The following is a 16,129-nucleotide window of genomic DNA, read 5'->3' on the forward strand; positions in this document are numbered from 1 at the left end:
ACCAATCACAGCAAGCATTGACGTAATTTTAGGTCCTTCAGGATTTTAAAATTACGTTCTGGCTTGTGATTGGTCGCTTCGCGGTCACATGGGCGACGCGACCAATCACAAGCCGTGACGTCACGGGAGGCTGGACACGCGCGCATTTTAAAATGCGCGCGTGTCCTGCCTCCCGTGACGTCACGGCTTGTGATTGGTCGCGTCGCCCATGTGACCGCGACGCGACCAATCACAAGCCAGAACGTAAATTTAAAATCCTGAAGGACCTAAAATTACGTCACGGTTTGCTGTGATTGGTCGCGTCGCGGCCACATGGGCGGCACGCGACCAATCAGAAGCCGTGACGTCACGGAAGGAAGGAAAAGCGCGCATTTTAAGCAAAGAACGCTGCCGGTTCCCTCGGTGAGGTCCAGGCTGCGTCGGAGAGGTGAGTATAGCAATATTTTTAATTTTAATTCTTTATTTTACACATTAATGTTGTTTCGATACCGATACCCGATACCACAAAAGTATTGGATCTCGGTATCGGAATTCCGATACAGCAAATATCGGCCGATACCCGATACTTGCGGTATCGGAATGCTCAACACTAATTACAATAAATCAAAGTGCAATGTGCTATAAAGTGCCCAAAAAATCAAGCTAGGCCTATATTGCACAATTCATTTAGTAAAACAATTGCACATACGCCCATACAAGTATAATGCCGCTATGGCTGTGATAGAAAGTGCTGAGTGAAGCATTAAAGTGCAGGAAATGCTGGATAACTAAAATCCACTAACATATTGACATACCAAGGAGGAGATAATCAATAAAATCCAATAAATAAAGGTGGCTCATATTACCTACATGTGCACGAGACCCTACGCGCGTTTCGGCGCCTGCCTTCTTCCGTGGGGTTTTTTCTATGCGTGCTGCTCAACGCTGCGTCAAAAACGCAGCGTTTCCTTAACGTGGAAACATACCCTAAGGTCCCAGGTTGTACCAATGATATGTCTGCCCCTGAGATCACTTCAGCTAGTGGGAGCCAAGGTGCTTACGGCATGCTGGTGAGGTCAATGCGTAGGCAGTATGCATTAAAAGGGTTGTGCAGGTTTGGGATAAAAGTTTGCAGTCACTCTATGTGACTGCAAAATTCCGAATCCTAACAGGCGCGCACACTGCACCCAACAGCCATAACGTTCTTTTCTGCTGACCTACTGTAGCTGTATGATGCCTTATTTTTGCAGGATGAGTTGCAGTTTTTGAATTATACCATTCACTTTATCGTAGAAACGGTAAAGAGAGGGGCGCAAAAGCGCAGTTGCCAAAATAACAATCAGTTTACTGTATGGTAAAATTCTCACCTTTACACGTTGTGAGTATGCACATGTGAGCAGGTAGGAAGATGCAGTAATGGGTCGGAGGCAGAGCAAGTGTTAACGTGTTTAATTTAACAGGCAGGGAGAAAACAGATACAACAATATCAGGGGACGTAACTCAGGGGTAGGGGGTGTGAAGCATAGGGTAGGAAGTTCAAGGATAGCAAACTTATCAGTCTGACGACTTCAGAATGCGTTTAGTTCAGGATGTGGACGTTGGCGCCAAAGCAGTGGCGCATAAGGGGTCCAGTATGGTCCTGGAAAAGATGGCGTCCTGGATCCTGGTGGCGATGGTGATTTCCTTGTGGTCCGGTCGGTGTGTCAGAAAATGATGAGCTGGACAGAGCACAGTCTTTCCCCATGTCAGCGAACAGGGACAATGAGCAACTCGATTCAGGTAAACAGGGAAACCCCTCACAGCGGGTGTTCCAATTCTCCCAATGGTGCCTGCGCAGGCTTATGTCCTGACTGGGCGTCCTGTCACTCATGGTCAGCGATGTCAGCGGGGACCAGGTACGTCGTTGTCGGCAGTCTCTGTTAACAGCTTTTAGCCTCTGCTGGTTTTTACCCGCTCTGACAGTTGGCCCCCCTGCAGAAGCCCTGACACTGCCCTCCTGTGCGATGCAAGTTCCCACGGCAACTAACTGATTTGCCGCACACTGTGGCCCTTTTATCTTAGCCATGCCCCCTACTCCTAGGTGCAGAGGTCAGGGGTTTAAGCTTTCCCCCATGAAACCTGGATGACAGCCCCGACAGTTCCGGATCCATCACGGAGTAGGTAGGCCTGGTCCGGGTCTTCTCCTTACATTCAACACATAGTAAGTATAATAGGAGGGCTGCAGATGGCACCGGACCCATGAAGGAACTTCAAGAAATTCTAGATAGGATATTCAAAATGCCGGCAATTCTGTGCTCCTCCAAAATCAGGCAAGGGAATCACAGAGTTCAGAAGAGTTGCATACTTTATTCAGGGCTATAAAACTACGCGTTTCGTGGACGTCCTGTCCACTTCCTCAGGTACATAGCCAATTCGCTTTATTGTATAACACACTGAAAAATGTTAAAGTATTTCTAATTGGTGTCGTCTGGTGAAAAAAAAATCCACCATTGTTTTTTTTTTCATTTTGTATTAAAAATGGTCTGACAACATGATTCCTCAGATCTGTATGATTATGATACCAAACATGTATATTTTTGTGGATTAGAAAAAATCTAAACTTTGTTGAAGAAAAAAAATTTGTTTGTGTCCCCATTTTCTAGGACCCATAACTTTGTTATTTTTCTGCCAATAATACAGGATTTTTTTTTGTGGCGAGTTGTTGTTTTCATTGGTATAATTTTTAGGGTATATAGGATGTTTTGATCGCATTTTATTGCATTTATTTGTCTAGGTGTGCTTACTGAGAAACGCCATTGTATCTATATTTTTCTCTAGCTAAGTAATGTTATAATTTTATAGATCAAATATGGACTGGGCTTCTTGGAAGGACCAAGAGGACGGAGACAGGAGCCTTCAGTACGATCTCGGCTACCATGGCAACTTCTCAGTGATTTTGGGGTAGGAGGCAGTGGATGCCAGCAACTGAACCATTTAAATGCCTTCTGTTATTGACTGATAACAGCATCTAAATGGTTTAGCAGCAGTGATCAGAGCTAGCTCCGCTATCAATTAGCATCTGCCCAGTATGGAGCAACCTCAGCTCCTGAGCTAACTCTATACACGTGGACTCTAATGCAGTTGTGCATCAGGTTGTGCAAATGGGTTAAAGGGGTGATCCAGCCTAAAAATATTGTGCAGTTGGTTTACATGCAGTAAGATTATTCACGTACATGACACAAGCCATGGCTGAGACACCTATGTAAACCAATTTATGTGCATTGGTGTTATCATGCTCCAGGTGTTCATCTTCTACTTCTGTGACATCCAGTGTGTTGGACATTTTTTTTCTGTCCCTCTTGTCCTCTCCCTTACCCCATAGTACAGGGCATCACTCATGCCATGCCTTGTATACACCTACTCCTATCAACTCCTCTCTGTCTCTGGATGGATCATGTTTCTCATGCTGGGTAACCAAGAAAAAAGATAGACAGTAAGTGATTAGAGCACCATCTTACACCTTGTAATAGAAAGGTATGCAGGCAGCCGTAAACAGAGGCAACGCTTGTGAAAGGGGTAAGGAATCATGTGAACTGTAGTCCTTTACATAGTTAATACTGCCCATATCAACTCTTCTATTAAACAGATCCAGTAAAAAAACCTAAACATAACTACTTCTGAGAGATGGTGCCAGCATTTGGTGCCCATTCTGACACATCTAAGCCCTTTTCTGTATTTTTCATAAACTCTGAAAATCCACTAAACATAATTTCATCCTTAAGTCTTTTATGTGCATTTTCTGTTCATCTGAATTGCATCAAAGAATATATAAGAAGTCACCGGCTCTACATGTGGTCTGTTATTTCAGTATTATTTAGATATTCCCAGGGAACCACATTTCATCCCTCTGTTGCAATGGAAATTGCTTTCTTCTTCCTTCAGGCTATTGTCAGAGATAATTAGGGAGGAGTAGTAGTAGTCTGTTGTAATACATGGCTTGGTGGCTATAATCTATAGGACAATTTACATGCAATGAAATTACTGCCAATTGCCTTTTCCTTTAAATTCAGCATGCCCTGGTTGTGGTTATATTATGATCTTCATCCTATTGGCTTCTCGACAATGTGTGCAGAAAGATTAGGCCAGTAAGCATTTGACCATGTCATCAAATTGTAGGTTTTCCAACATCAATCTCTATAGATGTGAATGCTTATTGGATGATGCCGATCAGGGAATCAGTATTTGTGTAATTAGGGAGGTGTCGCCTATGGATACAACGCCTTTATCAAGGTGTACAGAATTATGACAGAACAGATAACAGAACATGTTATCCTCAGGCAAAATGGGCCAAAAAAGAGGTTTATCTGACTCTGAAAAGTAAAAAATGGTTACAGAGGGATGCCTCACTCTTGAATTCTTGAATGCTTACATATTGGTGCACGATCACAGAACCATCAAAAGTCTTGTTGTAAAAAAATGTGTTAAGAAAGACACATTAACTGACAAAAATTTGCTAACAATCAAATGTGGAACTACCAGAAAGCCATTGTCCTCCAGTGCTGCCATATTCCAGAACTGCAACCTCCCTGGAGGCCCAGAAGTACAATGTGTTCAGTGCTCAGAGACATGGCCGACGTAAGGGAGGCAGAAACCCAACCACCACTGAGCAAGACACGAAAGGAAAAAGTCAAGACTGAGCCAAGAAATATATGAAGACAGGTTTTTCAAAAGTTTTATGGACTGGTAACATGAGAAATGACTCTTGACGGACCAGATTGATGGGTCCATGAATGGTTCAGTAATGTGACAGATGTCCACTTCAACTCAGACACCAGCAAGGTATAGGTAGGTACTGCTATGGACTGGTATTATTAAAGATAAGCTAGTTGGACCTTTTTTGGGTTGACAATGAACTCAAAATCAACTGCCAAACCTACTGCCAGTTTTTAGAAGACAATTTTTTTTTCATGCAGTGGGACAGGAAAAAGTCTCAATCTCTCAAGAAAATCCTTATTTTTATGCAGGAGAATGCTCTAACACATCATCGAGGTCTTCACTATTCAGCTGCCAGTAAAGGCCTAAAAGCTGAAAAAATAATGTCAAGGCCCCTTCCTCACCTGACCTCAACCCTATTGAGACCTTCTTAAATGGGTATTTACGGTGAAGGAAAACAGTCACCTCTCTGATCAGTGTCTGAGGCTATGGTTGGTGCTGCCCAAAACTTTGATCACCAACAGATTAAGAAACTGACAGACTCCATGGATGGAGCTTATGGCTGTTATTGAAAAAAGGTGGCTATATTAGTTGCGCATATATTTTTGAGATGTCAAAAGTGTATTTTGTACATTTTCAGTTGTTTGGTTATTTCTATTATCACTTTAACAAATGAATATAAATAATTGAGATTTACATTTTTCATTTAGTTGCATAATAATTCAGCACACATAGATATTCTCCTAAGAAAGACAAAATATCACTTTTACACTATTAAATATTCAGGTTTATTAATCTTTTGGATTGACGGGCAGCCCTGGAATTGTTCAATAATAAAATGAATCATCAACAATACAAATTGATTAATATTTGTGCACACAGCGTATAGGACTTAAAAAACACCAAAAAATGAATGTTTTAAATATTATAAAATAAAACCACTACAAAGCGATTGGTATAGAAAAATCCATGAAAACAAATTGACATGTTTAGAGTCTTTTAAAAAAAAATGTAAAAAAAAAATAGTGTGTGTGAAAGAAGATGAATAATTTAGACCACTGCATATATTCTAGACATAGGGAACTATTTTGTGCACACTTTTAATCTTAACGCTAATATGGTGCAATAGGGAAAAGTCAATTGCAATTGCAATGTGAGCTGCATTGGTCAGTGTGCTGCCTGTATGATATCAGTTTTGGAATAGGATAGGACTAGGGTGCATTCATCTAATGAGCTGTATATCCAAAATGACGCAGTAACCCTGTGTTTGAAGTTCTGGAACAGAAGAGTAACAAAGAGTGTAGAAGATTATGCAGCTACATCGATGTCGCATTATATCTGTATAATGATGATAGCAATTAACATTTAATTTTTTCATTACAACAACTTGCAGATATGGGAAAGCAATAATAATTGTGTTAGCGATCATAGTGGTTACCTGAGTGCAGAGAAGAAGCGGCAACCATGGTAACAATCAGATATTTCATTGTGTCTGCTTTCCTTCTATTCTTAGCTTTCCTACATAGTAAACTCCAGTGTGTTTTTGTTACTTTTTTGGTTTAGGATGGATTTTAATAAATTCTGACTTCAAAATAAAAACGACCTACTATTTTGTGTCTCTGGCTGATTTTTAGATCTATGCTTAAATGTTCCATTAGCGGAATGCGGTTTCCTGAAAGAAACCCGGAACCAGATGAGCCAAGTATTACTTTCCAGGATGTAAAGAAAGTCACAAAAGTAAATACAGTATTAGGCCATGTTCACACGGTCAGTATTTGGTCAGTATTTTCCATCAGTATTTGTAAGCCAAAACCAGGAGTGGGTGATAAATGCAGAAGTGGTGCATATGTTTCTATTATACTTTTCCTCTGATTGCTCCACTCCTGCTTTTGGCTTACAAATACTGATAAAGTATTGACCAAATACTGAATGTGTGAATGTGGCCTAAGGCCGAGGTCAGACAAGCATATAAAAAAATCGTCTAAGTTTATATCCGAACATTCAATTTAATTCAAATTATTCAAAATTCAACTGATTCTCATCCATATTATTATCCATGTGTCCGTATTTTATATCCCTGTGACTTTGGTTTTTATATATCAACATTTAAAAATGTACATGATCGAATACAGTTTCCTTGGCTGATAATGGCAATGTCACCATAAAAATGGTTGCTGTATGGATGATCCATATTGGATCCGATTATTTTGGCGCACCAATAGACTTGATGGTTCATGCTGCAACTGTCATCTAAACAATCCTATTGAATTACTTTGGTCATTTTTATTTCTATAATACGCTCATCTGAAGGAGCACTTAGGCTGAATGGAAATGTTCTGTTTTGTCTGCTGTAATACCAAAAATTAATCTGTTCCATTTCCACGTTGAGTACACTAGTGGAGAAGGTTTTGGTTGTACTTCTAAATCACAGACTTAATAGCAGCCCGCAGTGCCAAACTACTGCCTCTATGACCGCAGGATACATTCACCAAAATAAAAAAGACACGGACATAATCTTATATCTTTCATTTGTCAAAAGAATACCTTAGTTGGAAACAATGCAGAGGACAACGAAATTGATAAAAATGTATGGGAAACGTTCATGTTTCACGTTTCATTAAAAAACACATATTTTATTTATTCTTGAGAGTGAGCATTTAAAATGGTTGTGTCATGTTTATTAACATTTAAAATTATAAAGTGCTAGTAAAAAAAGCAACTTTGCAATTTATTTCTTATTAAAAAATCCCCTCTCTTTTTTTTAGGAATAGGGGGATTTTTTATTTTATAGTTTACTGTTCATTACTTGGTTATAGCTCAACCTGCAGTCTATCAGAGTGTCTGCTTTCCTAGGCAAGGCGCAGTAAACTGTAAAATTTGCTATACAGCTTGCAAGAGCCGCTCCCAAGATGGCCGGATTGATGGACCGTGCCTGCTTTGGTGTCCCTGCGCTCCTCTGATGTTACAAAGGCAAGCTGCATCAAAGAGCGCAAAGTTCAGTCTATTGGCTCGAGTTTGCTGCTGGTCTGAACTATCAATCATCAAGAGTGCACCGCCCCTGGACAAACAGGAAGCTGTGAGGCACAGAAGAGGTGAGCTCATGAATAATGAAAATGAGCTCAATACTATATATATGAGTGTAATACTATATAAATTAGTTATACCAAAAATTCCAGAGGACGCTCTCTTCAATTGGAAATGCAGACTGTGGAGACACTGGGGGTCAGCGGGTGCCCTGATCCGTTAGCCAAAACTGCATGGACCAGGGATCATCCCACTGAATGCCCGTTCTCCTTTTACCGTAGTCAGACAACACAGGGTGAGAGTAAAACAGTCTGGCAATACTTTATTGAACCACAAAACAGGCAAATAACACATAGAACAGTTCCAGCAAAATACCCAAGATGGAAGATGGTGCAAATTACAGAGTTTCACCATCCCTCTGACTCACCGGCATACAAGCAGCTGTGACATCAGAGCTTCCAGGACCTACAACCCCACCTGTGGCACACACAGAGAGGAGGTAACGACAACCTTAGGAAGATGACAGTCCATTGAGGTACATAGACAGTTGACTGGAGAGACACAACATGGCTTCTCCGAACGTCTCCATGGAGCCAGGTGACACATGGGTACCATCCCTGGCTTTCACAAATGTATTCATGGGGCTCAGGTGACCGGTGGGTTCAAATCCTGACTACCCCAAATGTATTCAAGGTTCAGCGATAGTCAATGTAGCAGATCTGTATTCTTTCAGGCAGGTCTGTGGTCCACCTAGCTGGCATCCTGTAGAATGACAAATTTGTGTGTTGGGTGCTGTCCTGTAGAGAGTCTCTGGTTCTTTTTGATGTTTGGATGTTATATCTGTATATGGAGGTATCTGTTACAGAGGCGTATATAGCCTCTTTTTATAATTAAGAACTGTCCTTCAAGCCAGCATCCAGAAAAAAAGGGGAAGAATGGTGGTGATATCTACTTGCATTATTTGATTATTTAATCTATTTGCATAGTTTTTCCTCCTCTGTTTTGCAAGTCAACAAGCTAGCTGGCCTGGACAATGTGTAATCAACATATCAGCAAACATCATTGTTCAATTATCCTGCGTCTCTGGTCATCAATAATAACAGCACAAACTGTTACATCAAATGTCAACTTGCAAGTCAATATTACAGGCTTATACAAACAAAAGTCTGTATTTTCTTGATCTACCAGAAAGACACAGATAAATTCAAACGTCACTCAGACTTTTCAAAAGTTTTTTTAAAAGGCTTCTTTTTATAATAGTTAATATGCATGTATGATTCTCTGGGAACCTCAAAGCCTCCAGCTTTCTTTGCTCTAAATAAAGAAAGCTACAAGCATGCCGATAGTTTGTGATTACAGGTAAGTAACATTTTCTAGTTGGAAGATAAACCAAAACCCAAGAAACTGAATGCTTACTGCAATTTAACTGTGGAGAAAAAAGAAGCATAGCAGTAAATCTCAGAAATCTATATTTTAAAAGCAGAATTTCCAATCTGCAGGACCATCTACAAATCTTCAGCTGCAATAAAAAAAATGCACTAAATATTTCCTTCCTCTGAAAGATTTAGGGTTACGAATCTCAAGGAATACAAAAGCATATGTTCTCTGGTTTCTTAGAACTGGTCATTTTGTGAAAGGTTCTGTTTGTGTTCAAAACACATTTTCTCTTTTCAATATTTATAGGGGTTTTCTTCATGACACATTGTACTTTATGTTAGCAGTAGATTGACACGTTTATGTTTTTTTTTATGAAATATTGAAACATTTGCAATTTTTAAACTTTAAATGCTTTTATCCTTAAACCAGTTAGTCACACTACACAAAAAAGTTCATAACATTTCTCATATGTCTACTTTACGCAGCAACATTTTTCAAATGCTTGTTTATTTTTGTGAGGATGTTAGAAGGATTAAAAGGCAGCAATTTTTCATTTTTTTCAAGGAAATTTGCAAAACCTATTTTTTACAGACCTATTTAAATTTGAAGTGACTTTGAGGGCCCTAATCAAAAAAGCACCAAAAGTGATACCATGTTAAATATTGCACCCCTTATCATAATTTGCTGTCAAGAAATTTTTTAACCTTTCAAGAGATAACAAGGAATTAAGCCAAAGTGGAACGAAAAAATGAAATATTAATTTTTTACATTCAAATTTGTAATTTTCACAAGGCATAATAAAAGAAAATTGAACTCCAAAATGTATTATACAGTTTCTTCTGAATGTGGCAATATTCTATATTTGGTCAGAAACTGCTGTTTGGGCACACAGCAGGGTTTGGAAGGGAAAAAGCCCTATTTGATTTTTGAAGTATATAATTGTCTGTAATTAATTGTGGACACCATGTCACATTTACAGAGCCCTTAAGGTACCTAAGCAGTCAGTAGTCGGATGTGAAAATTAAAAAAAAAATTTTTTATAGTGAAATGTTGCTTTAGCTCCAAATTTGTAAATTTCACACAGGACAACAAAAATTGGATCTTACAATTTGTTTAAAATTTCTCATGATTGTAGTGGAACCCCACATGTGGTCAAAAGCTAATATTTTGACACACAGCAGGACTCGGAAGGGAAGAAGACAAGCCAGAGCTGGTATGCCACTCTCCACAAGGATAAGCCTTACCCCTTAGACACCAGTCCAGAGCCTCTCACCTAGCCAAATCAGATCTCATACTTTGCACTGACGAGTTCCAAAAGCCCAAAACACCATGTCTGCGAATTGAGATTCTGATTGGGCTTTTATCCTAAGTCATATTGCAAGCCTCGCTAAAGGGTTGATTGTGACTTGTAGGATCGCTACTTCCAACAGGTGGTGCTATATAGAGTTCAAGTTCTCTTTCTCTCTGAAGAGGCAATTTGCATATAAAATTTCCCAGAGGAGCATTGTATGGCGAATAAGCCAGAGCTGGTATGTCACTCTCCACAACGAGAAGCCTTACCCCTTAGATTGCAATTTCAATTTTGGAATGCAAATCTGGCTGGAATAGATTTTAGATGCCATGTCACATTTACAAAACTGCTTATATGCCAAAACACCAGAAACCCCATGTATGAATTCACTCTCTCTGGTAGTCATTAGGCCTTAGGTAGTGTTCATACAGGAAATGCAGATTTGGTCCTAAAAACATGCAGTTTTGATTGCTTTCCCCAGCAGCAAAACCACCTCAAACATAAATCCCTAGCCTTGTCCATGGCATAACTGAACAGAACAGACACTGGCTACTCATACTAGCCCCAGCTCGGTCAAACAAAACAGCTATTATCCATAACAAACTGATACCATTCTCTGCACACAGCCTGTACAAACTCTTCTCAGAGGGATTCTGGACTGTTTCTTCAGCTCCAAGACACATCCATCTGGTCAGCCTCCATGAGCTGACTGACTTAGATGAACACCTAGCTTGTTTATATCCAGAGCCATTCAGGTGCACTAATCACAGCCTGCAGAGCTAGGACTCAACTAAAAGCCTACCTGGCATTGCTACCCCCCCACAAAATCACCCAATATGGAAACTAGTTATCTTGAGGAATTCATCTATGAGTGTTTTGAACATTTTGAACCCACAGGTGTATCACAGAACTTTATAATATTTGGATCTAAAAATCGAAAATTGTTTTTTTTTTCCAGTAAAATGTTTTTTTTTATCGTCATGTTTGTAATTTTCACAAGCTGTAATAGGAGAAAATGAACCTCATAATTTGTTACGCAATTTGTCCCTAACATGTTGATACGCTATCTGTGGTCAAAAACGAATGTTATTGCATATTGTAGTACTTGGAAAGGAAAGAGTGCTGCTCTTTTTGCGTCGTAGAGTTATTGGTCACATATTTGGCTGTAATAGATTGTGGACATTTGTAGAACTCCTGACATACCATAACAGTATAAAAAAGCAGCTTTCTTTAAAAAATGACATACCAAAAAAACAAAAGCCGCAGTGTTAAAAATGCGATAAAAACACTTAAAGGTGCAATGAAAAGTGCAAGTACCTAATTTACATAAAAGGGGCAAAAATGCTGCAGAAAATTTATAACATCAAAAACTCACCAAATACTGTTCCTAGAAGCGTAGCCTCAGGGTTCTGCAGACTTCTGCACAAATCTGGAAGTATGGCTCCCAACCTGAGTGTTACAGCCTCATGCTGTATATGTATCAAGCTGTCAAACGCGAATCGGGAGACCTGCGGCCAGTTCGTATATAGCGGTCAGTGCTCAGACCAATTTCATTTTGGACTTTTGTATGAGTCATGTATCTGTTTTTAAGCTGCTCCCAGTTGTTTTATGACTACAGACCAATTCAAGTATTAAGTCTTGTTTGCCAGAGGGATCAAATACTTATTTCTCACTGCAAAATGCAAATTAATGTATATAATTAATACAGTGTGATTTTCTGGATTTTATTTTTGATATTCTATCTCTCAATGTTAAAATTAACTTACTTTTAAAAATATAGACTGTTCATGTCTTTGTCAGTGGGCAAACTTGCAAAATCAGCAACGGATCAAATACTTATTTCCCCCACTGTATATGCCCAAGTGTCTCCTTTATGATGTATATGTTCCAGCCGCAGTCTCCCTATGTGATGTCTATGCTTCAGCTCCAGCATGACCTAGCTGATGTATAATACAAAAACTTGGCACTCAGCTTTGGTATTTCAGATGAAGAGATTTAATGTTATCCAATAGTAGTACTTCTGTCAAACGTTTCGGTCATACATTGACCTTCATCAGCATACTGAACACACATAAACACATATACAATTAGATGGCATTGTATAAAAACAAAAATAAAGCAAAATATCATGCTAAACAAAGAAAAACTGATTTTTTTTTTATAAAATAATAAAAAAAAATACAGAGTGTAGGAATAAGGAGTAACCTGCCTGACTGTAAGAGATAAAGAGTAATTGATGAATATAGCAGGCTTGTAATGGTCCTATTTTAAGGCTTAATGGACCTAAAAGGAGAGTTTTAACGTGAGAATGAGCCCGTGATGTGAGGTTTGTATAAATAGGGGAACTCTCCTCAATATTATAGTTATATATAGCTAAAATTTGTAGTCCTGTGACCTGTAATGAACCCCATTATTAGTATGAAAGCTGCACAAAATGCAGTTTAGCAGCAGAAATAGTTAGTAAGAAGGCACCAACCTACAACTTGGGGCTGTTATGATGAACAGATCTGGTATCCAACGGTTATCTATAGATAAGGATATTTGTAAATAGTAATTTCCATTATACAGATGCCCAGAGCGAAGTAGGAGTTGTAGTGGTATTGCTTACCATTGGTGGCAGTGAAGACATGTCCTTTAAGGTCCCAGAGGCACCCGCTGTGGGTGTGAATGCCTGTACATAGTGCAGGTACAGTGAATGGCCGGGACTCGCCGGTAAGCGAGGGGGGGAAGTGATGTTACCGGATGTGACGTTCCGTGCTGTCCATATGCAGGAAGCGTCCATGTTATGCATTCCATTGCCGTTGTGTTGGAGTAACCATATGTTGCTTAGTGGGTACAGTAGGGTTTTGATACTGTGCGTGTGGAGGGTACTGTGCAAGAATTCACTGTGTGGATATCATACTATGTTTGAGGGGGCACTTTTGGAGGTATCTAAGGCTTCAATAGGAGGAAAATTACTCTGTTAGGGCTGCAAAGTTGTGAAATATGCTAATCTATGTCCCACCAAATATTACTTTCTTTCTTTTTTTTTTTTTTTTTTGGGGGGGGGATGGCAGTGCCTGATTAGAACCACTATGGGGCGCCATGATTTTTATTTATGCCCCTGCTTCTACTGCATGTGTTATATAAATGCAATGTGAGCAGTGATGGATTTCCCACTGTGAGGAGACCTGCAGCGTAACATATATTTGTGTTCGGAACAACTTGCAGCTGTGAGTTCTTTGCAAAATGTATCGCTCAGAGTTGACTGTGCTCCATACTGATGCAAACCTGGAAAATCAGTTGTCAGTACTGCATCATCACGTGCACCTAACATCACATGCCTCATGGAAGAGAAGCAGCTCCAGCTGTCACATTAGTGGGGGTACTTAATTGTTTGAGCAAATATAGCAGGATAATTTTCATGTTGACAATTTTGTACGGCCCTCAAATGATGTTATGATTCTCCACATGGCTCTTGTTAGAAAAAAGGTTCCCCACCCCTGCTTTAGTATGTCCAATTGCTCACCAGATGGCACCAAAACTTAGAAGTAGAAATGAGAGGATACATTTGGTTTGGTCAGTATTCTGTGGCAGCTGGACGGGTGCACTAGGAACCACTTCCCAGCGGCATCTGTGGCTTATGTTTTGATTAGCTGTAGGGCTGCCATCAGGGCATTACTGCCCTGACTGGCGTATGGGGCCCGATGACCAGAGGGGGCCCTCACCAGGCCTCAGCGGCAGGATTCTGTTGGTGCAGAAACTGAACCTGGGTCCGAGATGTAAGTTCAGTTAAACTCTATTGTTATGGGGGCCTGGGCCCGCACGGCAATAGTTAAAAGCCACCAGCCAATCGGAGGCTGGCAGCTGATGTCAGCGGGCACGCCACCGGTGTATGATGTCATTGTCATTCGCTGGCGAGTGTGCGCTTGAACTGCGTGAAGGGAACTTCGCCGCAGATGCGCGGCAAGGTGAGGAGAACTTTTTTTAATTTTTATTGAAAGCAGCTGGGGGCAGGATGGGGGACATAGGGCAGGATGGGAGACACAGGGGGAAGAATGGAGACACAAGGGGAAGAATGGAGACACAGGGGGCAAGAATGGAGACACAGGGGGAAGAATGGAGACACAGGGGGCAACAATGGAGACAAAGAGGGGGCAAGAATGGAGGCACGAGGGGGAAGAAAGGAGACATGGGGGCAAGAATGGAGACATGGGGCAAGAATGAAGACACAGGTTTCAAGAATTGAGACACAGGGAGCAAGAATAGAGACACAGGGGGCAGGATGGAGACACAGGGGCAAGATTATGGGGCAGGATGGAGACAGATGGGGCAGGATGGAGACAGATGGGGCAGGATCATGGGGCAGGATGGAGACAGATGGGGCAAGATCATGAGGCAAGATGGAGACAGATGGGGCAGGATCATTGGGCAGGATGGTGACAGATGGAGTAGGACCATAGGGCAGTATGGAAACACATGGTGCTGGATCATGTGGCAGGATGGAGACACATGGTGCAGAATGGATACAATGGAGACAGATGAGGCAGGATCATGGGACAGATGGGGCAGGATCATGGGGCAGATGAGGCAGGATCACGGGACATCACATGGGGCAGAATGGGGGAACATATGGGGCCAGGATGGGAGAACATATGGCTGGAGCCAAGAATGAGACACACGGGGGCCAGGATGGGGGATATTATTACCATAGGGGCTAATAAAGGGTTATTATTACTGCAGTCATGTATTTATTTTATGTTACTGTGCAGAGTGACACTATGTCGCCTTTATTTTCTTCATCTGGTTTAGAGTAGAAGTTGGGAAAAGATTAAGTAATGTGTTCTGCAAGCAGTGCTCTAGATAACTGTTATTTCCTGCAGAGACTATCCCTGGCTGGAAGACGTGATGACGGTCTGTGCTGGATGAAGATGAAAAGTAAAGATGAAGGACTTCACCTAGAGATGTCACTGGTGAGTCAGTGTGTTACCTGTACATTGACACTATACACTGTATACTATATACAGCGGTCCAGTGTACAATGTCATCAGTGATCACTGTATTACCTTTACACTGCCACTATATACAGAGCTCCTGTGCATAATGTCATTGATCACTGTGTAACCTGTACAATATATACAGTGTGTATAATGTCACTGTTGATCACTGTATTACCTGTTATTAATGATCAGTATTTTAGTATTCAGTCACTATGTGGTGGTAATATGTGGTCTGGTCATGGTGTGGTGGTATTTGTTCCTTGTATGTGCTATTATTTGGTCAATGTGGTGGTAATATGTGGTCTGGACATGGTGTGGCAGTATTTGTTCCTTGTATGTGGTATTATAGGTCACTATGTGATGGTAATATGGTGTCTGGTCATGGTACGGTGGTATTTGTCCCTTGTATGTGATATTATTGGTCATTTTAAAAATTGAAAATTAAATAAAAATATACCAAAATTGTACTGGATATATTAACAAATGATTAATAGGATAGAGTAGAGTAGGGCTCGGCCAAAAGAGTCTACCTTGTCATGGTGGCGGCTTAAAAAATCTTTTGGCCAAAACAAAAGCTGCTGGCTATATGTGTGATCTGAAGATGGGAACTGTTAATGTGTGATTGGTGAGAAGTGTAGTTATTCCAAGAGAGAGCGGTGGGGCTGTGGACAGTTCGAGGGGTGGAGCCTGGTCGGAGTCTCAAGGGGGCCCCCAAAATTTTTCCAGCATGGTACCCCAAAATTCCTAATGGCAGCCCTGATTAGCTTCCCTGATGCAACATTGTGTG

At 40.7% G+C, this 16,129-nt stretch overlaps 1 protein-coding gene across 5 annotated transcripts in view; it reads right to left on the minus strand.

The window, feature by feature from the left end:
- GRIK4 (glutamate ionotropic receptor kainate type subunit 4) overlaps positions 1 to 16,129 on the minus strand; it is an 888,411-nt gene that overhangs the window by 356,381 nt on the left and 515,901 nt on the right. The window contains exon 1 of one of the 5 annotated variants that reach the window (XM_077250472.1): positions 11,739 to 11,861. The exons of the other annotated variants lie outside the window; for them this stretch is intronic. The gene's annotated coding sequence lies outside the window, so the exon portion shown is untranslated. Of the gene's footprint in view, positions 1 to 11,738; positions 11,862 to 16,129 lie in introns of those variants that run through there. 5 annotated transcript variants of the gene reach the window in all.

Source organism: Ranitomeya variabilis, chromosome 4, assembly GCF_051348905.1.
Source record: "Ranitomeya variabilis isolate aRanVar5 chromosome 4, aRanVar5.hap1, whole genome shotgun sequence".
Classification (NCBI taxonomy): Eukaryota; Metazoa; Chordata; class Amphibia; order Anura; family Dendrobatidae; genus Ranitomeya; species Ranitomeya variabilis.